The sequence below is a fragment of the Gorilla gorilla genome, chromosome 6, assembly GCF_029281585.2.
Source record: "Gorilla gorilla gorilla isolate KB3781 chromosome 6, NHGRI_mGorGor1-v2.1_pri, whole genome shotgun sequence".
Classification (NCBI taxonomy): domain Eukaryota; kingdom Metazoa; phylum Chordata; class Mammalia; order Primates; family Hominidae; genus Gorilla; species Gorilla gorilla.
In genome coordinates, this window is record NC_073230.2 from 45,622,741 (window position 1) to 45,646,084 (window position 23,344).

At 37.6% G+C, this 23,344-nt stretch overlaps 1 protein-coding gene across 4 annotated transcripts in view; it reads left to right on the forward strand.

Moving 5' to 3' along the window:
• The first annotated feature begins 11,832 nt into the window (after positions 1 to 11,832).
• STARD3NL (STARD3 N-terminal like) overlaps positions 11,833 to 23,344 on the forward strand; it is a 52,564-nt gene continuing 41,052 nt past the window's right edge. Inside the window, exons 1-2 of one of the 4 annotated variants that reach the window (XM_019031265.4) lie at positions 11,865 to 12,090; positions 12,763 to 12,818. The gene's annotated coding sequence lies outside the window, so the exon portion shown is untranslated. Of the gene's footprint in view, positions 12,091 to 12,762; positions 12,819 to 23,344 lie in introns of all 4 variants that reach the window. The other 3 variants (XM_019031268.4, XM_019031262.4, XM_019031267.4) reach the window with 3 other exon arrangements.

Genomic DNA, 23,344 nt, shown 5'->3' on the forward strand with positions numbered 1-23,344 from the left:
TTCAAAACATTATAAAGCTACAGTAATAAAAACTATGGTAATGGCATAAAGACAAATGTTTTGACCAATGGAACATAATATAGAGGCCAGAAATAAACCCTTGTGCATATGGTCAAATGATCTTGGTCAAAGGTGTCAAGACCATACAATGAGGAAAGGATTATCTTTTCAACAAATGGTGCTGGGAAAATTGGATATCAACATGCAACAGAACAAAGTTGGGCATTTAAGCTACACCATAGATAAAAACTAAATGGATTAAAGATTTGAACATAAGATCCAAAACTCTGAGACTCCTAGAAGAAATTATAGTGGAAAAGCTTCATAATATTGGATTTAGTAATGATCTGTGTATAGTGAATGAGTTCACCATGAATGAATATTGATTATTATGATGTTGCCTGCTTGTATTATGTTTCATTTTTTAAAAAGCAACTTTTATAGATAGCATAATTTCATGAATAAATTTTTATGTCAATATCGTGCAGCCAAAAGTAAAAAATTATTAACAGTGCTTTCATTTGAATTCTTTTTTAACACAATAATTTGTTAAATTATTTTATTATGACACCAAAAGTGCAGGAAACCAAAGCAAAAATAGACAAATGGGACTATATCAAACTTAAAATCTTATGTGCATCAAAGGAAACAATTTACAGAGTGAAAAGGCAACCTATAGAATGAGAGAAAATATTTTCAAATCATATGTCTGCCAAAGGGCTAATAATCGAATATATAAAGGACTCCTACAACTCAACAGCAACCAAAAAAATCCCAAGTAACTTGATTAAAAAACTGGCAAAGGACTTACATATATATTTCTCCAAAGAAGACATACAAATGGCCAAAAAGCATATGACAAGATGCTCAATATCATTAAACATTAGAGAAATGCACATCAAAACCACATAGATATCACAAAAACAAACAAACAAACAAAATATACCAGGAAATAACAAGCATTGTCAAGATATGGAGAACTGGAATCCTTGTGCACTGCTGGTAGGAATGTAAAATTGTGTAGCTGCCATGGAAAACAGTATGAAGTTTCTTTTAAAAATTAAAAAGAGAGTTACATATGATCCAGCAATCTCATTTTGGATATATATCCAAAGAATTGAAAGCGGGATCTTGAAGAGCTATTTGCACGCCAGTGTTCACTGAAGCATTACTCACAATAGCCAAGAGGTGAGAGCAACCTCAAATGTCATTTAAAGGAAGAATGGATTTTTTTTAAAATGTGGAATATATATGTGACGAGACCAGCTCGGTCCGGGAGACCCTAACCCAGTGGCGCTAGAGGAATTAAAGACACACACACAGAAATATAGAGGTGTGAAGTGGGAAATCAAGGGTCTCACAGCCTTCAGAGCTGAGAGCCCCAAACAGAGATTTACCCACATATTTATTAACAGCAAGCCAGTCATTAGCATTGTTTCTATAGATCTTAAATTAACTAAAAGTATCCCTTATGGGAAAGGAAGGGATGTGCCGAATTAAAGGAATAGCTTGGGCTAGTTAACTGTAGCAGGAGCATTCCTTAAGGCACAGATTGCTCATGCTATTGTTTGTGGCTTAAGAATGCTTTTAAGTGGTTTTCCACCCTGGACGGGCCAGGTGTTCCTTGCTCTCATTCTGGTAAACCCACAACCTTCCAGCGTGGGCGTTATGGCCATCATGAACATGTCACAGTGCTGCAGAGATTTTGTTTATGGCCAGTTTTGTGGCCAGTTTATGGCCAGATGTTGGGGGGCTTGTTCCCAACATATATGCAATGTTATTCAGCCTTTAAAAAAAATCTCATCACATGGTACAACATGGATGAACCTTGAAGACATTATGCTAACTAAAATAAGTCAATCACAAGCAGATGGTCTTATTGATTCCTTTTAGATGCGGCACCTCAAATAGTTAAACTAATTGAAACAGAAAGTAGAATGGGGGTTGGGGAAAAGGGGAAAGTGGGTAGTTTTTCAACAGGTATAAAGAGTTTCAGTTTGTGAGATGAAAAAGTTCTAGAAATCAGTTGTACAACAATGTGAATACAGCTAACGCTATTGAACTATGCACTTAAAATGGTTAAGACAGTAAATTTTATATTATGATGTGGTGTGTGATTTTTTTTGGCCACATTAAAACAAAACAAAACACCCTGGCCCAGAGCCATCTTACAAAATTTCATTAAAATTAACATCATTCCTATCTGACTCTCTCCCCGACCTCTCCTTCTCCTCCATTCTCATCCCTCCAGCTCCAACTTCAATTGGGATCAACCATCACTGTCAGAGAGTGGGGAAGGAGGCTATTAGAAAGACAGAAGAAACAGACAGCATCCTTTTATCCAGGAGCAAGTTGTCCATATGTAAAGGACCTGGCTAAGAGAAAGGGGATGGCTTTCCTCTGAGAGGAGAATGAAGTGCTGATCAACATAAAAGACTAGGCATTCGAATTTCTGGTATAGGACTATAGTTTACAACTTAGAGTGAACTAGGAATGAACAGAAGAGTCAATAGACACACCCAGTTTTAATCTGCTGGCCAAAAAAAAAAAAAAAAAAAAAAAATCCTACTTAGCTTGTTTAAGGAGACAATAGGAAACAAAAATAAAGATGTTTTAAAATTATAGCCTGCATATTTTACCTGTTCAATATACTGGTTTAAAATATTAATGCATACAATGTTAATACAGAGAGAAAGTTGGAAAGGCTGTACCTAGATGGTTAACAGTTAACAGTAATCATCTTTGGGGAGGGATTGGAAAAGGGTGTGTTTGAAAGGAGATTTTCACTCTACACTCACTACATATTTATGCAAGCAGTATGTATTCCCATGTCACTTATGTAAGTGATGTGGTATTTTTAAAGTCAAAAGTTGAAATTAACATATTGTGCAGGTTTATTTCATATAGGTAATGGGTCTAAGTACTGTCTAACTTTGTTATAATCAGATATTAGTGAACCCCTGTGAAACACAAACTTTTTTTGAAACTGTTAGAACCCAGCATTGATAATAGAGCCAGATGAGAAAACTGTTTTTCTAGATGTTTCTTTTTTCTGTAGCTAAAAGAAGAAGAAAGAAAAGAGGAAGGAAAGAAGGAAGGAAGGAAGGTCCAATTTCCTTTTTCCTAAAATTTTAAACAGGCTAATTTTTAAAACAAACAAACAAAAAGTACCTCAATAACTCTATCAGTTTCTGATTATAGGAAGTGAGTTCACCACAAATGAATATTGATTATTATAATGTTGTCCGTTTGTATTATTTTTCCTTTTCAAAAAAGCAACTTTTATGGATAGCATAATTTTATGGAGAAACATTTATATCAATATCTTGCTGGCAAAAGTTAAGAATTACTAACAGTGGTTTCATTTGAATTCTTTTTTAAACACAGAATCAGCATCAGGTTTCACATGCTTACAAAAAGACTAAGAAAACCCCCAATAACTCCAAAAGGCAATGTGGATAACTCCCTTTGAAAATAATTAATGATAATTGTAAACATTGCTTTCCTGGATATTCTGCCATTATGTTGGCCCTTCCTCACACGTTACCACTAGAATCTTTAGGAGCATCTTCTTGCCAACATAAACTGTGTGAAAACTTTACAAACATAGCTGGGAAGAATAGACCAATGACCTCTGTATGACTTCTTGGCAGCTTTGCAAGTCAGAGGCCTAATTTGAAGTGTGGAATTGGTGGTTTGACCAGTTTTGGCTAACACTGGGTCCACATGTCAGAGAGATGCAGCAGCTCCCTCCCCGGGTCACCAGCTCAGTCCCATGCATGGTGAGTCACAATGGCAGAGGGTGCCTCCTTCCTGGCTGTCTTGACTCACTCAGTGGAGCAGGAGAGGATTTTCATGGGAGTTGTGGTCCTGTGTTACATGACAGACCGCAGTGAGCTAAACTGCTTCACCAAAATGCAATCAAATACCTCAAAGAAGGAGAGAACAGGATGGAAATGACCAAATTTACTGATGGTTTGGGTTGGCAAAGTTCTATAAAGTTCTAACATTAGCTCTGGCCTCATAAATCATCATTAGCTCTGTCTCCCACTTCTGATAGTTAAATTGCTGCAGTTGAAGTTGGCTTTTCAATAAGTTCTATAGCAATTTACATGCAGTCAAAGTTGAATGAATGGTAGACTCGCACGTTGTTCCCTCCATTTTTCTCCTGTAATGCTTGTCTTTCTCCGTCTTCCACTTACTGTCTTACTGCTTTATATCACTTATATCCTTGAAGATTAAAGTTGCAGCTGATCTATTTCAGTAAATATTCCCATATTTGTGTCATTCTCTTAGGATTTCTATTCTGTGTTCTCTTAATTTTTGCTCCATATCACTTATTACTTGATTTAAAGTCTTTATCACTTGCCACTCAAAGCACTATATTTTTTAGTCACTCCCTGTGTTTCTTCTCTCACCTGAGTTCACTGTGTCCATGTTTCCTTTTGGTCTCTTCTGCTCCAGCCTACTCTAAATAATGATATTCCCAAGATTCAACCTTGGTTCTCTTTCCTTCTCAATCTGTACACTCGCTTTGAGCAATAGCATCTATACCCATGCACATGATGATGTCTCTCTTGAGCTCTCCAGGTTTATCATCTAGTTGCCTTCTAGACATCCAGATGAACTACACCTATCACAGACATGAAATGTTGAAGAATGAGTTTATAGCCTTCCTCCTGAATTCCTGATTTCAGTTAATGGCAAAATTCCTTAACCAATCACCCTTTACCCACCCCTTTATTTTCCCAAATAAAGGCAATTGTCAGCTTTCGTCAATTCTACGTCTTTAATAGATTACATATTTAATACTTCTTTTCCATCTACCCTAATGTGTATTACTGATTTCCATTATCAATATATTTCTTGCAAAACTTCAGGCTTTCATCATGTCTCATATAGATTCAGTAGAGGCAACGTAGAGAATGGATTTGATAGAAGCATTGTGTTTACATGAAATTATAAACTAATATGTTCATTGCATCATTTATTCAACAAATATTTCTAAGCCCCAGTTCTGAGGCAAAAAACAAAAGGTATACCTAATTTAAAATGCAAAGTGGGAGGATGAGTGGCAGATGAATTGGGGATATAATGGTAGAACTTTCCCTAGTAATTTCAATGTTGACATTGTCATAATTTAAGTGAAACATTGCAAATATTTCAAGTAATTTAGATAGTTCTTTCATATTTACAGTAGCTATAGATCTCCCTACTACCTCAGCTCCATGAAAGTTTGGGAAGGAGATAAAACCTCTTCTGAACATATTTCTTTTGATAGTAGTTGAGACATTGAATTAATGTTTTTTAATTGAGTTGAAATTCACATAACATAAACTTAAGTATTTGAAAGTGAAAAACTCATTAGGGTTTACTTAGTACATTTCAAATGTCGTACAACTACCACTTCTGTCTAGTTTCAAAATATTTTCATCACCTCAAAGGAAAACCCCTTAACCCGTAAGCACTTTCTCCCACCCTCCCCCTACTCCCAAATAAGCACCAATCTGTATTCTGTCTGTATGGCTTTACCTATTCTTAATATTTCATATAAATGGAATCACACAACATGTAATCTTTTGTGTCTGGGTTCTTTCACTTTGCATAATGTATTGAGGTTTATCCACATTGTAGCATGTTTCAGCACTTTGTTCCTCTTTATGCTAAATAATATTCCATTGTAGGTATACATCACATTTTTTTCTGACCATTAATCTGTTGATGGATATTTGGGATGTTTCCAACTTTTGGTTCTTGTGAATGGTGGTACTATGAACATATATATGTACATATACTTGTTTGAGTACATGCTTTTAATTCTTCTGGGTATATACTTAAAACTGAAAATGATGAGTCATATGGTAAATCTATGTTTTATTTTTGAAGAACAACCAAACCGTTTTCCACAGCAGCTTCCCTATTTTACATTCTCACCAGAAATGCACAAGGGTTCCAATTTCTTGTCATTCTAGTGGCTGTGAAATCGTACCTGTGGTTTTGATTTTCATTTCCCTATTGACTAATGATTTTGATCATGTTTTCATGTCTTCTTGGTGATTTGTATATCTTCTTCGAAGAAATGTCTTTTCTGTTTCTTTTCCTATTTTTTAGTTGTGTTGTCTTTTTATTGTTGAGTTGAGGAGTTCTCTATATATTCTGGATATTAGAACCTTATCAATTAGATGATTTGCAAATATTTTCTTCTATTCTGTAGATTGAGTTTTCATTTTCTTGATAATGTTCTTTGATGTAAAGCCCTTTTAATGTTGATGAGTACAGTTAATACCAAAATTTTTGTTGTTGATCTTTATGATTTTGTTCAGCTATCGAGGAATCCACTGCCAAATTCAAGGATTTGCCAAGATTAACCCCTATGTTTTCTTCTAAGAGTTTTTGGTTTTAGCTCTGATATTTAGTCTTTGGCCTATTCTGAGTTGATTTTTGTAAATGGAGTGAGGTAGGGGTTCTCATTTCACTCTTTTGCTTATGTATTTCCAGTTGTACCAACAACATTTGTTGGTGAGATTATCATTTTCTTCATTTGGTGCCCTTGTTCAAAATCAAGTGGAAATAGTTGTATGGGTTTATTTCTGGACTCTCGATGATCTATATGTCTCTATACACCAGTGCCACACTTTCTTGATAACCATAGCTTCTTTGTAAGTTTTTAAGTCAGAATATATGAATTCTTTAACTTTGTTTTGTTTCAAGATTGTTTGGCTATTTTAAAATTATTGTTAAATTCTTGTAGAATTTAACAATGACAATTCCATATGAATTTGAGGATTAGTTTTTCCCTGTTTGTAAAAAGGCTGTCGAAATTTTGACAGAGATTTCACTGAATCTGTAGATGATATTAACATAAAAACTTTTGAGAAATTAAATTTAACAGCATTTGTGCAAAGAATGATTCATGAATTAGGCAGCACTCAGAATAGAAGAGGTTCAGAGCTCCATTTTGCAATATAGGCAGTATTTATAGACAGAACGTGATGTAAAGTGCAGAAATAGCTTGATTGATTAGAGCTAGACATTTGACTGACATGGACATGGTCTGATCAGTTGGCTGCCTGTGATTGGTAAAGATCAGGCTATGTGTTCTAAAAATCAGAACCCCAAGTTGTTTCTTTATGTACTAAGTTAGATTGTGATGCACTATGAAGGAACTCAAAGTATGGAGACAGCATCAGGTCAATGGCCTCCTGTTTATTTAATTTAACAATGGCGATCAGAAATATTGCCATCTTAACTATATTGCCTTCAAGTTCTTGAATACGGTATGCAATTCCAATTATTTACGTATTAAATTGCTTTTAGCAATGATTTTTAGTTTTCAGTATACAAGTCTTTCATTGTTTAAATTTATTTCTAGGTATTTTAATTTTTGAATGCTTATGTAAATGAAATTTTCTTAATTTACTTTTCAGTTTGTTCATTACTAGTGCAAAAAATACAACATAAATTTGTGTTTATCTTGTACCTGCAACTTTGCTAAATTATTAGTTTTAGTTGTGTCATTCTTGTTTTTTCAGATTCCTTGGAATTCCCTAGATACAAGACCATGCCATCTCTGAATAGAGAGTTTTACTTCTTCCTCTCTAATTTGCATGCATTTTATTTCTTTTCCTTGCCCAACTGCTCTAACTAGAACCTCCAGTACAATGTTGAAGAGCAGTGGTAGAAGTGGGCATCCTTGTCTTGTTCTTGATCTTAGGGGGAAAGCTTTCTTTATTTCATTATTGAGTATGATGTTAGGTAGGTGTGGGTTTAGGAATTTCCCTTCTTTTCTTAGTTTCCTGAGTGTTTTTATCAAGAAACAATGTTGATTTTTTTCAAATGCTCTGTGTCAATTGACATGATCACATGGTTTATTTCATTTTATTATTATGATGTGTTAAGTAAACTGATTTTCTTTTGTTGAACCACCCTTCCATTACTAGGATATACCCCACTTGGTCATAGTGTATAACCTTTTAATATGCTTTTGGATTCAAATAGCTGATATTTTGTTGAGAATTTTGAGTCTATATTCATATAGGAATATTGGTCTCTAGTTTTCTTATGGTGTCTTTGTCTGGCTTTGGTATGAGAATACTAGTAGCCTCATAGATTCAGTTAGGAAGTGTTCCCACCTCTTCAATTTTTTAGAAGAGTTTGAGAAGGATTGGTGTTAATTCTTTAAATGTCCAGTAGAATTCACCAGTGAAGCCATCTGGTCTTTGACTTTTGTTTTTTAGGTTTTGTTGTTGTTGTTTTTAAAGGACTGATTAAATCTCTTTGTTATAGATCTGGTTATAGTTCCTGTTTTTTCTTGAGTTAGTTTTGGTAATTGCTGTGTTTCTAGGAACATGTCCTTTTCATTCAGGTTATTTGTCAGCACACAACTGTTCACAGTCAAATCTTATAATCCTTTTTCCTTATATAAGTTTGATATATTGTCTTCACTTTCATTTCTCATTTAATTGAATATTCTCTTTCTCTTTTCAAATTTGGGGAGTTCTGAGACATTTTTCTCCACTAATGTAGTTTTTCTTTTTCTCTCTCTCTTTTCTTTGTGTGACTTCTGTAATATATATTTTGGTATCCTCGTTGATATCCCATAGGTTCCTTAGGCTTTGCTCATTTTCCTGTTATTTCTTTCTGCTCCTAAGACTGGATAATTTCAGTTTTCCTATCTTAAAATTTACTGATTCATCCTTCAACATGCGAAAATGTTTCTTGAAATTCTCAAGTGAAGTTTTCATTTCACTTATTTGTATTTGCAAGCCCAAGATGTTCTATTTGGTTCCTTTTGATAATTTCTATATTTTTATTGATATTTTCCTTTTGTTTATACATCATTACCCTAGTTTCCTTCAGGTTTTATGTTCTTGGCTTTGTGTCTAGAATTGGTGGGTTCTTGGTCTTGCTGACTTCATGAATGAAGCTGCGGACCCTCATGGTGAGTGTTACAGTTCTTAAAGATGGTGTGTCCAGAGTTTGTTCCTTCTGGCGGGTTCATGGTCTTGCTGACTTCAGGAGTGAAGCCACAGATCTTCACAGTGAGTGTTACAGCTCTTAAAGGTGGCATGTCCAGGGTTGTTTGTTCCTCCCGGTGGGTTTGTGGTCTCGCTGACTTCAGGAGTGAAGCTGCAGACCTTCGCAGTGAGTGTTACAACTCTTAAAGCAGCGCGTCTGGAGTTGTTCATTCCTCCTGTTGGGTTCGTGGTCTCCCCGGCTTCAGGAGTGAAACTGCAGACCTTTGCGGTGAGTATTACAACTCATAAAGGTAACGCGGACCCAAAGAGTGAGCAGCAGCAAGATTTATTGTGAAGAGCGAAAGAACAAAGCTTCCACAGTGTGGAAGTGGAGGTGCGTTGCCGCTACTGGCTCGGGTGGCCTGCTTTTATTCCCTTATTTGGCCACACTCACATCCTGCTGATTGGTCCATTTTACAGAGCACTGATTGGTCCATTTACAGAGTGCTGATTGGTCCATTTTTACACAGTGCTGATTGGTGCATTTACAAACCTTTAGCTAGACACAGAGTGCTGATTGGTGCGTCTACAATCCTTTAGCTTGACAGAAAATTTCTCCAAGTCCCCACCCGATTAGCCAGACACAGAGCACTAATTGGTGCATTTACAAACCTTTAGCTAGACACAGAGTGCTGATTGGTGTGTTTACAATCCTTTAGCTAGACAGAAAAGTTCTCCAAGTCCCCACCCAACCCAGAAGCCCAGCTGGCTTCATCTCTCAGTTTCCTTTAGTTCTTTGAGCATATGTAAGACAGTTGACTTAAATCATTATCTAATAAGTCCAATATCTGGGCTTCCTTAGGAATGGTTTCCATCAATTTCTTTGAGACTTCAGAGGCTACACATGAGTGAATGCAATTAAATCCACAATGTGATGCCTCTACATATTCACCAGAATGTATAACATTTAAAAAGGAAAAGAAAAAGGAAGAACACAAAACACAAATGAGTATAGTAAGTGTTGGCAAAGATGCAGAGTAACTGAAATTTTCATTCACTGCTAGGGCATGTATAAATTAGTAAAACCTAAAAACTATTTGGCAGTGTCTATTAATGTTGAATATATTGAATATATACCCTGTGCATAGTAACACTAATTCCAGGGATCTTCCAAAATCAAATGTATAACTATGTGCATCATAAGACAGGTACAAGAATATTCATAGCAGCGTCATTTGTAATTACCCCAAACTTTAAATAATCTAATGTCAAACAACAGTAGAATAGGCAAGTAAATTTTAGAATTATATACAAAAATGAAAATGAAACTATTATATTCTTGAATATGGATCAATCTTACAAATATAGTATTAAGCAAAAAGAGCCACATAAGAGTACGTATTATGTATGACTATTTATAAACATTCAAAAGCAGGCAAAACTAATTTGGTGGTAGGATTCAGAATTGTGCCTATCTGTGTGTAGGGGTATAATGACTAAGACTGAGCATGAGGAAAGCTTCTAAATTGCTGGTAAACATTTAAAATTTTGCTGTGAGGCGGTGGTTACACAAGTTTGTTCACACTGTCACTAAGACAAGCACTTATGATTATTATACTTATTTTGTATATGTGTTATGCTTTAAAAGGTTTTCACATCTATCAGTTTATAAAATTTTTTAAATTGTATTTTATCAGTATTGGCGAGGATACAGGGAAAAATTGCTCAAATACTAGCAGTGGGAATGTAAGTTAAAACAACTACTCAGGGGAGCAAATCAGTGAAATCTATAAAGGATTTACATCGTGCACACTTTGTGATGCAGTACATTCTCTTGTTGGTATCTGCACTCTAGAGAAATACTTGGACCTAAGTACAAAAAGGCATCTACATATATATTTATGGTACCATTGCTTCTCATAATAATATTAATAAACGTGAGGGTGGGGGAATGGTACATTAATTATGTATGTATATATATACACATATTAGTTCTGAGGACATGCAGCATTTTCAGAGAATGAGGTAGATTTATATACAGATATGGAAAGATTTCAATGATAAGTGTAAAAAAGTAACATCTACACTTGCAAATGCACAGGAACTAGGAGTCATCATCTACAGACTGGGTTTGTAATTAGGACCTAAAAGGGATATAAGCATAATTGTAACGTTTAAGCTTTTTTTTTTTTGCATGGACATAATCTTACTTGTGTAATTTAAAATTAATAACGGTACTTAGAATGACTTTGGAAAAATATACAAATAATGAAATGGGGATCCAAAGAATGTTCACTGTATACCTCTGTACTTCTAAAAATGTGAATAACTGTAGCATCAGTTGGGAGAAAAGTTTAATTAAATTTTAAATAAAACAATAAAAGGTGCCTAACTTCGTGTGAAAACAGACATATAGATATAATTAAATGTGACTACCCCTTAGAGATGTTAGTTATGAACTAGGAGCGCTGAGAAAAGGTATCCTAAATAGGTCTGGGGGAAGTGAGAGTTAGAAGAGGTGACTCTTGAGCTGAGTACCGACATAGAAATGGTATGCCCTGTTTTTATTCCTGGAGCGCTCAGCATGAGGTGCCCAAGAGGCCCTGAAACCCATTTCCATGACATTTTCCCACGAGCTGGAGCATAAACCCCCACCGAAGCGGAAGGCGCAGAAACGCGGACGAAGAGGAAGCGGACGCTTGTTAAACCGTGTGATGCACAATGCGGGGAAGTCCAACCAGCTCCGTGTTTCAAAGCTGGATGCCCAGATTTCCCACCCATTCCTACAGGCAGACCGGCCCGCCCTCTACCTCCTTCCCGCGTCGTTTACTGGTCAGTAGAAGATTGACAGGTCATCTGGCCAATAGGTTGGCTCCTCTATGGAGGCACTCAGGAACCAGTCGGGTCTTTGGTCCCTCGAGCGAGATGCGAGCTGTGTGCGTCGACGTCAGCGTGCTGACGTCACGGGCCGGAGGTCCCGGGGCTGCTGGGTGCGGGCGGTGGGCTGCGCGTCGTCCGCTGGACTGGGTCCCGGTCACGCCCCGCCAAGCCCCGCCCCTCAGGCCGGGGCGCGACCGCGGATCCGCAGTTCCCGGGCCAGCCTGGGGCGGCCGGCCAGGAACCACCCGTTGAGGTAGGCTGGGTTTCTCGTTCCCCTATTTGACAGGTTGGAAAACTGAGTCTCCTGGGTCAGATGACTTACATGGGGGCGTACAGGGGACCCGCGGACGGAGGCCATATCCTGGTCCTGTTCTGTTTACTGAGTCCTGCGCGAGCCTCCAGGGGAGGAGGAGGGGCGAGGCAGGCTGTGCTTATAATGGACACAAGAGTGAAGTTGCAGAATGCTGAGCCCCGCTGCTCCCACGGCGTGGGCCGGGATTCAGGGATGGATATAGGTAGCGGGACTGTCCCCATTCCTCCAGCCTGCGGACCCTGAGGAGTCCCCGGTGGGGTCGGCCCCGGGCTGGCGCCATGGGCCCCCAAGAAGGACCAAGAATTGGTGACTGGGTGTAATGCGTGGGTTGTCCAGACACAGGCGGTTGTGAGTCTCTTCTATTCATTGAGAAAAGTCGTGTTCAAAAAAAAAAAAAAAAAGAAAGAAAGCACGAATCATGAATGTTCTCCCTGTGGTTTCAGTTAACTGCTTCGCCTACTCGTAGATATCTCGCCATTGTTTGAAATCTTAGTTGCTTGAATACTTTTGATTTAGCGTTAGGGATTTTTCCCCCTCTCTTTTAGTTCAAACATGGGTGGACATTGTGGAACTTTTCTTTGTTCACTGTGTCATTTGTCTTCTATTTCACAGATGGAATCACTGAATTCATCACTTGACACAGTACTAGTTTGGATAAGTTTAGCAAGGTAACCAAGTAACGGGTCTAATTAAATCTTTACTGGAATTAGTCCAGTTTCCCACATTTCCTTGTTAGGAAGAATTCTGAAAGGTAATTCCCGTTTGTATACCGTATCTACCCATACGCCTCTTTCTGGAAGCAGGATCTCACAAAACGACTTATGGTATCCTTGTTTTATTGATGGATTCTGATAATTAAGGTGGTGGATTATTCATGTTCATAAAACGAAAACATACAATATGTTGTCGTGTAGAAGTCACTGTCTTTAAAATCTAACTGTCTCAAACATTGGTCTTTGAAAACTGCATTGTTGCATTGCCTAAAACTGCATGAAAGAAATGAAATGAAACAGCCTCTGAGGGATATTACCTTACTTATGTTCACAGAAGGATGGTGATTAACATCATTTGGATTTATTCAATGGACAGTTTGCCTGAGTGATTGTCTATGCCACTCATTGTTTTAGGTTTTAGAGATTGAGTAGTGAGCAATTTAGATAAGGCCCCTACCCTCAAAGACTTTAACTTTTGTTGGAGAATATAATAAACATGTAAATCAAAGAGACAAGTTTAGATAGGAATAAATGTCAGAAAAGATACTACTGGGTAGAGAGTTTGAGAGTGACTGCGTTGTATGGAGAAATGGGATGGTCAGGGAAGACCTCCCTAAGGAGGTAACACGAGGTGACATTTTGGGTGATAGCTGAATGTTTAGCTGAGTCAGCCATGAGAAAATGGGCTGGAAGTTTCTAGGCAGATATAAACAGTGTAAAGGAGCTAAAGGAAGAATGAACTTGGCATGTTCCAGGGACAGAGGGAAGCCCGTGTGGCTGGAGCTGAGTGAACCTAGGGGAGGGTGAGGTGAGGGGACAGTGGTCAGAGGTGACACTGGAGAGGTGTACAGGGATTGGATCATCTTGTATCCCATGTGAGCCTTACAGGCAGGCAAGGGAAAGATAATTTGTGTACTGCAGAGTCTTGTTTTCTTTTAGTGATACTCATAAACTCTAGCCAACTTTCTGCTTTGTTTTGGTTATGAAATCATTGCAGTAATTTATTGTGTATATATTTTTTCTCCAGAGGCCCTCTTAATGAAAAGATCTTGTTTCCTTCAGCACCTTATCCGATGTAGCTTGTTTCCTTTCCATTGTTATATGCAGAACTCAAAGTCTTTGCTTTTTCTTAAGCTCCCTGCTTTTAATCCTTTCTACTTCCAACCGTGAATACTCTTTCTTATTACCTGTACCTGCCTTCCACTTGGAAAGCAGTGGCAGTTGGTCCCTGCTCTTCTCCAAGCCAAATTCTAGGAAGCTGCATTGGCAAGTGGATTATTGTTCTTCATTAGAGCTTGTATTACTGACCAGGAACATAACGCTTGCCTTTTTTTACTACCTACGATATGCCAGGTATGTCACATACATTCTATTCCTTCCAACATGTGGCAAAGGAAAATATTAAGCCTTTTTGATAGTGAAGGAAACTTAGACTTCAGCTACTGAGCTAGTACTGATGGAGCTTAGATTTGAACTCCCATTAGGTTTACTCCAAAGCCTAATTCATTCTACCCCACCTCCTGTTAACCTCCAACCTTGCTACCCTGAACAGCAAGTCTCTATTACTTAAAATTATGTTTTATGATGTGGCATTTTAGAGATCACATGATTCACCCCTCTTAGTTTAGAGCTAGGGCTGTGGAGGCCCAGAGAAGTCAGTGAGTTTTAAAATAATGCACCTAATGGCCAAACTGCTATCAAATTTTCACCCTGCTCATTTTCAGGCTAGTGTTTTTTCTGCTTTATGAAAGTCTCCTATCAATATATTTCTGTACATATAAAAACATAATATTTCAACAGCATGAATTTATTGTCCATAAACTTGTAAAAGTTAATTTTAAAAAGATGAGACATTGCTTCTTCTTGGGCTACAATAACCATTTGCCTTATTTTCCTTCCCTTTTCTGAACAATGAACAGGTATAAACTTTCTGGATGAATCTGGTCTCTGTTAATAGAAAGCTGTGGTTTAAAAATGACTTTTAAATTTTTGTTTTAATTTTAGAAATGTTTGAAAAGGAGTTTAAAATGTGTTACTATTTTCCTAGCCTTAATCTTATGCTTAGAAATATGGGAATATTGCCTACAGTTTGCTAACTCATAGTTTCTCTTAGCAAGTAGAGTTTCTTCCTGTTATTGAGGAAGCCCTTAGGTCAGTGATATAACTTCTTTTTCTTAGTAATATATTATGTTTAAAAATAAGTCAAAATCAGTTTATAAATTAATATGAATAAGAAAGCTGTTAACAGTGGTCTTAAAATTTAAAAATGCCCATTATTTATTTCTAAGATTTGCATATTTTAGTAATTATGAGTGGAATATGGTAGATGAATAATAACAGACTAATAAATAGCTTAATTTACTTTCTGTATGTCTTTTTGACTCTCCTGTAACTTAATAGAATTTATCTTTTTCTTTAGAATAATTTTAATGGAATTAGTATCTTCTTTTTTAAATATTGGAAGGTACTTAAGTTTAAGCAAAAGAGAGTTTTTGCTCTTTAGGCCAAAATATCAAAACTAGACATCCTGGCTGTCTCTATTCTTTAAGATCGTTCATGCAACTAATGCCCATATTCTGAAGACCCAGGTCATCATGATTTGACCACCATCTTCTGCCATGAGCCTAGTGCCCCAAATTGGACTCCTGGTCTTTGCCTCAGGCTTTCCAGCTTCAGTGCCATTACTTGTTCTGCTTGGAATGCCCTCTGGATAGACAACTCCAGCCAGCCAAAATTCTACCTGTCCCTCTAAGTCCACTCAAATGCTGCTTTATCAATAAAGCATTTCCCGTGTCTCTATAACAGAAGCCTTCTTTTCTCATAGCACTTTTGGGAGCCTCTCTTTGACACCAGTTACCAGTCCTGATATCTTTAGTATTGCACTATTACATACACAGGTGTTAAAATATATGTTGACTTGAGCTTAAAAAACTTGACAATTTGTGTTACATACGTGCACAGTTTTTTGCAGATTGTAGAGCCCTGTTATTTTATTTACACTTTTATCATCTTATCTTTGAGAGACACACTGTTAGGCTTTTCTCAGCTTTGGTTCCACAGAACCTGTTTTCTGTTTTAGTTAAGGGTCTGCCTTCTGCAGTTATCAAGGGGTCCTTTGAGAGGAACTCATGTCTTTGGGCTATAAATGTTGAAGGCACACTGTCACAAATAAAATCAGTGTTCTCTGTGTTTATGGTATTGGAAAATACTAACGACGATTTCCACTTTTTAATATTATAGATGAGAAAACTGAGGCCCAGAGAGACTAGCCCTGTGTTACTTGCAGTGCTAGGCTAAGAAGCCTGGTCAGTACCCCTGGTTCATGGCTGCAGAGGCTTGTAGCAGGCTGTCATCAGTTCTGATGTCCTGTGTTGGAACTCCTGGCAGCCTCTTACACGATGTATCAGTACAGCTCAGGCCTTTCCAGTTGTTTTGCTTGCTTTATTTGTGAGCTGACCTGGATCCGGAAGATACCTCTTGTGGTGAATCAAGATTAAAGCTTTAACTCTCACCAGGAATCCCTGACTCTGAGCTATTTAAGCCTGGAGGATCTTCCTGAACAGGCATGGGTATGGAATCAAGTTCAGTAGGCTCTTTAGTTTAAAACCCTTCTCTTCTTCCTCTCTAGTTACAGTTTTCAAAATAGTATTGTGAGACTAGTGAGCATCCTCAGTGTATTCAATCTGGGGTTTGGAGGAATCTGGCCCAGGACCTTTCAAGTTGCAGTAATCATAGGTTTCTCTGTCCTATATTTTCCAGGACGGTATACTTTTCAAATACTGTGCATTATTGCTCACCAAAGTATATTCTTGTTTGCTTTTTGTTTCAGGAAAATATATTCTCAGAATTATTTTTTAAAATTAAGTATTTATTAAATTAATGATGTAGAAACTGAATTTCAGGTACCTTTTTCTATTTTAATTGCATGTTAAATTCCTCAAAGGTAACACAGAGGACGTTAGACTTTTCTCTAGCCCAGGGAGGAACACCAGCCAAGACTTGCCTTGGGCATTGGTGGTAATAACTGATGCATATAGAGGGCTTTCTTTGTGGCAGGAGTTGTTCTAAATGCTTTATTTCAGGGCTTCTGTTCCTCAGCACTGTTGATATTTTAGGCTGGGTAATTCTTTGTTGGGGACTGTTCTGTGCATTGTGGGATGTTCAGCAGCATCTCTGGCCCCTACCCACTAGAAGCTAGTGGTACCTCCTCTAGTCCATGTCTTTTCCATTTTATTTCCTGCATTGCATTTAGCATAGTGTTTTACTTATGGGAGATGCTTAATAAATATGTCCATTTGTTTGGGTTAGATGGGTTCCTACTCATGTAGTGATTTCTGTTTCTATATACTTGTATTCATTTTTGTAGCGTGTTGTTAGAATGACTTCACTAAATAGCATTCAAAATATATTGGAAAGAAAGATTACGAATTTAGTTAATTTGGGAGAGTTGGGAATATTTTTATTAATTTCATTGTAAATGAAATTAACTGGAGATTAAATATTCTTAGCTTATTTAATATACTGCTGACCCTTGAATAATACAGGTTTGAACTGCACAGGTCTAGTTGTATGTGAATTGTTTTAAATAAAACAGGGACCTGACCTAAAATAGTTTTCACAGCATGTGGAACCCATGTATGCAGGTGGTCCTGGAACCAATTCCCTGCATATACCAAGGGAGGGACTGTACCATATTGAAACTCCAACCATATGTGTAAGTTTGTCTAACTTTAGTTAGCAAGTACTCAGATGACTTTGTGCTTTCATACAGTGATAGTTGCAATTTTTAAACTAATTGAATACCTAACACATGCCAAGCATATCGTTGGGTGCTAAGAATATAGAATGTTCTCTAGGAGTTTTCAGTATAGTACTGAGAAGAAGACATGAACAATATGTGAAACATGTGAAAGACTGGAGGTGCTCTTAAAGGTATATGGGATATATATTATACATACGTGGTCAGAGAAAGTTTCATCCAGGAAGTGATACCTAAGCTACCTTGAACAATTAATAGGCTTATTCTTGCTGTTAATATGATAGTTTGGTGGTTCAAGGAAAAGGCATTCCAGGCAGAGGGAGAACTGGGGCAAAGGCAGGATGGCGAAACTTCCTGTGTCAGTCCATATGTGTCGCTTCCTATAGATACCTTAGGCTGAATAATTTTATAAAGAAAAGAGGTTTAATTGGCTCACAGTTCTGCAGGCTGTACAGGAAGCATGGCTCGGCTTTTGGTGAGGCCTCAGGAGGCTTACAGTCATGGCAGAAAAAAAAGCTGGAGCAGCATGTCACATGGCAAGAGCGGGAGCAAGAGAGAGAAGGGAGATGCCACACATTTTTAAACAAGCAGATCTCATGCAAACTCAGAGTAAGAGCTCACTCATCACCAAGGGGATGGTGGCAAGGGGATGGTGCCAATATATAGTATATGATATATACTATATATAGTATATAACCGATATAGTATATAATATATACTATATATATAATATATAACCCATATAATATATAATATATATATAATATATAACCCATATAGTATATAACATATACCATTCTTGAAAAACTTGCTCTCAAATAATGCAACAAAACAAGCAATAAAGAAAATTATGACTATGGAAATACATATATATATAGGCAGCATATATACTATATGTATTTCCATAGTCATAATTTTCTTTATTACTTGTTTTGTTGCATTATTTGAGAGCAAGTTTTTCAAGAATGCTGCTAGTTTCAAACTTTTATTGAGAACTTTATGAAATTAAAGAGATCCTGCTACTTTTGTTGTATTCTCTGCCTCTGTAATGTGCTCTGAGTCTGTTCTTATTATTAGACTGTAAAGCACACTTTATTTTCTGAATATTTTAGCCTGTAGTTGAATTGAGTCTTGTGATTAGTGGTCTTTGTGTGATTCTATTTGCTAAAACATGAGTTAGGCTGATGATAAAGGGGATCACGAGGTTACTTCGGTTGCTGATCTTCTTGAGGGTCTGATTTTCTTTATGACTGCCTAAGAAGTCTTTCAGAGAAAAGGATACTGGTGATTTTTAAAACCTAGGCATCAAGATTTTGAGACTGACTTTCTCTGTCTGTCACATGCGCTAACCTTTGGACTACAAACCTTTATCTGTGGTATGATTCATAATTTCTTTTTGGACCTATGTGCTGTTCTTGTATATCACATCATAGGAGATAACATAGGTAACTTCTGCCTGTTGATAGATACCCCTGGGCATAGATGTGAATGGCACACCTTTCATTAACCTGCTCTATTTTGTGACATGGGGAGTTGGTCTCAGCTGTCTCCTGGGGCAGTTAAAGTAACATCTTCCCTAGCATTGCTGTTAGTGTGCCACTTCCACCAACCAAGAGCCACCAAAGGGACAGTGAGTAGAAGATGGCTCTGTCAACTGGAGTGACATTTTCAGGAACACTTATCTCCCGCATTCCTGAGGAGTTTTATGTTGTTGAATGAAAAGAAACCTAGCTTGTCTATGAATAGCTGTGCTGGCTTTGCTGACTACTTACCAGCTGGCCCCTGGGAATTCAGCTTCTGTTTTCTCTGTATAGAAAGATAGGTCTGGGGAGGCGTTGAAGAATGTGTGATGAACACCTTCTTTGGGATGAAGGATAGTTACTAAAAGAAGAGTACACTTTTAGCCACTTGCCTATGATTCCTGGGAGAGCAGTGAGCTCACCGCTGTGGATACTATTGATTTTCAGATCTAGATTAATAAGATCTCAAGTCCTGTGCTGAAAGTTGACAGCATTTGTTTGAAAATTGCTTGTAGTAAGTATCGAAGGAATGACATTATGTGATGCAGAGATGTCCTCATATGCATTGGAAAATATTTCAAGTTCCTTAATTGAGGGACCTTCACCTGTCCAGATAGTAATATGACTCTTGACTCCTCCATTGCCAAGGTTGGTGATACATCTCTAAGAGGAAGTCGTAAATATTCATAGGAATATTTATATATACACTGAGGAGCAACACGACTCCTTGAGTGCTGGTCTGCTGATGGTTGACAAAACTAATGAGTCAAAATTGGCAAAAATAATGGTAACTTCGCACTAGCCATCAGGTATTTTATAACTGATGTATTGTGTGATTTTTTAGGACAGCTAAAAGTAGATTTTGTCATGAGGGACCAAGGAAAAGTTCTGGAAAAAGATAGTCAACAACCAAAAAATCAGCAGTATTTTGTACTTGTGGGAGTGACCTTATTAGTCTCCTAAAGGAAAAATTGGGTTACAAATAGCTCTATGACCTGGAAGATTAAAACAAAGGAGTTTCTAGGTGAGCTGTGGAGAAAATACAGCCATGTGCTGCATAACAACATTTAGGTCAACAGTGGACTGCATATATGATGGTGGTCCCGTAAAATTATAATACCATATTTTTGCTGTATTGTTTCTGTGTTTAGATATGCAAATACTTCTCATTGTGTTACAGTTGCTTATAGTATTCAGCACAGTAACATGCTGTACAGGTTTATAGCCTAGAAGCAATAGGCTGTACCATATAGCCTAGGTGTACAGTGGGCTCTACCATCTAGATTGTGTCAGTTAACACTGTGATAATGAGGAAGTCACCTAATGACACATTTCTCAAAATGTATCCCTGTCATTAAGTGACACATGGCTGTATTTAAGTTTAGGAGTTAGAGCCAAAGCTGAGAAAGGGGGAAAAAAGCTGCAAAATCAATTTGAATGCCAGGAGAAATCCACTTTGAGGAGAATAAAAGGTTGGAGACAATAGAAGCTGGAGGAAGGTAGCTATAGAGACCCCGTTGTTTCAGTTACTTTGGGCTACCTGACAGCAGCTTCTAAAAAAAAAAAAGAGAAACAAATGAAAGAATATTCTTAATCCCCAGGGCCCATCTTGAGAGAGACTTGCGTTGAACGAGTGGTGAGACCCAGCTCCAACATGCCAGCTGGCTGACTCAGCCCGTGCTAGTGAAATAACTGACTACCAAGTTGTTGACCCCTGCAGGGTTGATGAGCTAACAAGTATTTCATACCACCCAACATTACTGGGCAGCTGTGTGGCATCTTCCCATTTTGCCAACCTGTAGTCTATGGAACAACTTATATACATTGTCAAATGCCTTTCCTCTTTCTGGCTTGCTCTTCTTTGCCTGGACCAAGCAACAGTCCTAGTGGTGTAGTTATTGTCTATAATATATACTTGATTTTTTTCCATCTCTTCAGTCATTCCCTTGTATTATTTATGTATCTTCCCTATTCACTAGATGTAGGTTCTGCTGAGAGCATGAGAACTCTTGTATTAACTTTGAATCCTTTTAGATGCCTGTGTGGTGTTACATTTTTTCGGTGCTCAATGCTTATGGTTTACTAAAATGGGAACTCTTAGTGGACTTACATAGGGCCCACTTCATAATTGTTTTCTGTTCTACAAATAGATACAATTTATTAGTTTTTTTTTTCATTTTTATGGCATAGAAGAATATTCTTATTTCTGCCTATCTTATGTTTTAAAATTTCATCTCTATGCTCCCCTGAATTCCTGATTCATATCCAACTGCTTACTTTATCTTGACTTGGATGTTAATAAGCATCTCATGCTTTATGTCTAAACTGAACTGATATTCTTGCTCAAAACTGCCCCTTGTCTAGCTTCCCGCTTTCACTAAATAGCACATCCATCCTTCCAGTTTCTCAAGCTCTAAATCTGGCAGTTCTGTTTTAGTCCTCATTTTCTCCCATACCCCATGGCTAATCTGTCGCCAAATGCTTTGGGCTCCTTACTTGGAACCAATCTATTCTCATCCCCTCTACTGCCCTCACCCTATTCTATGGAGTCAGTACGTCATCTCTCTCCTGAATTATTGCCGCTGTCTCCTAACTGGTTTCCCTACTTCTTTGCTTCTTTCAGCAGAGCCTCTTAAAACTTAAGCTACATTATTTTTCTCTTCTACTGAAAATCTTCCGGTGTCTTCCCATCTCATTCAGAGTAAGACTTTACAGTGGCCCACACACAAGGCCCAGCCCTTTGTTAACTGATCTGTCATCATCTGAGGTGCTTCCCCTCTCTCACTTGGCTGCAGCTTCGCTGGCCACCTGGCTGCACTCCTCTGTGACCAGCTCCACCCCTCCTCAGAACTTTTGCCCCTGTTCTTCCCTCTATCTGCAGTGCCCTTCCTCCTTGTATCTACCTGGCATTTCTCCCTTATCTCCTAGTCGTTGCTCAGATGCTGCCTCAATGAAATAATCTCGACCCCTCAGTTTAAAATGACAATGTTTCCAGCCCTACTTTGTCTTCCATGCCCTTACTGTAGAAGGTAAACTCTGTGAGGATAGATGTTTTGTTCATCACCATGGGAGTGCTCAGAAGGGGACCTGACACAATTTTAGTGCTCAAACATATTTGTGGGGTGAATGAAGTAGATGTGATATATTCTTGGCAAACTTGAATTTTCAAACATTATCAAGTGCGGTTCTTAAACCATGTAGTTCACATCCAGATTCAGCTTCTCAATGTATATTTTAGGTTTGTCTCGTAAATTATGAAAACATTGATATGCATTTACCCAGCCATCTTTAAATCTTAATATTTATCTCTGCATTACGTGTCAAATGAAAGTTTAGTAATATTTTTAATATTCCTATAGGAAATAGATCACATAGAAATTGCGTTGCTTTAAAAAACAGTTGGAGTTCGGGAGATAAATTAATGTCTGCCAGAGGAGTGACTTAAAAGCACCATGACATGTATTTTTCCCCTTAAATTTTTCTAAGTCATTGATGTTAATTTCTAAACAAATCTGAGTCTTAAAGCAGATTGTTGAAAGGTTAAGTTCTGTTATGTGCACACAATTACTTTTATCTGCTGATGGTAACAGAAATCATTGAATGAGACAAGACTACAAAACAATGACCAAACTTTAACAGGCAGCCTTGGATGTGTGTGTGTGTGTGTGTGTGTGTGGGAAAAGGGCAGAACACAAAGCATTCAAGAGTGAGAAGATTTATTAAGATGGAATGAAAGCATTAATTACACCCCAAATGAATATAAATAACACTGGAAAATATGATGCCTAGAAAATAAAGATTAAGAATAACACCATGGAAATAATATATAAAGATGTTACCATGGAGTTGGGCTGTCGAAATTCATAAAGAAAAGTAAGGAGAGGAGCAGAAGGAAGTGCAGTTGAAATGTGCATCCAAGTGTAATAAGTCAGCCATGTGAATTAAATAACACATGGTGTGTCTGAGCCTTGGTAGGTGGTGCTTTGTAAAAGATCTGTCTTTCCCCAGGGGTCCCTGAGTTCTAGTGCAGGGAACAAATGAAGGAGCAACTTGGCTTGTAAAAGCTTGTGGTGTATGTTGTACACGTTTTTACTAAAGACCTGAGCAAACTTTAGACCCCAAACCATTGGATGATGTGACTCCACTATTTCACATACACCTTATAGCAGCAACAATAATAAAAGACCATTTTCAGTTATATA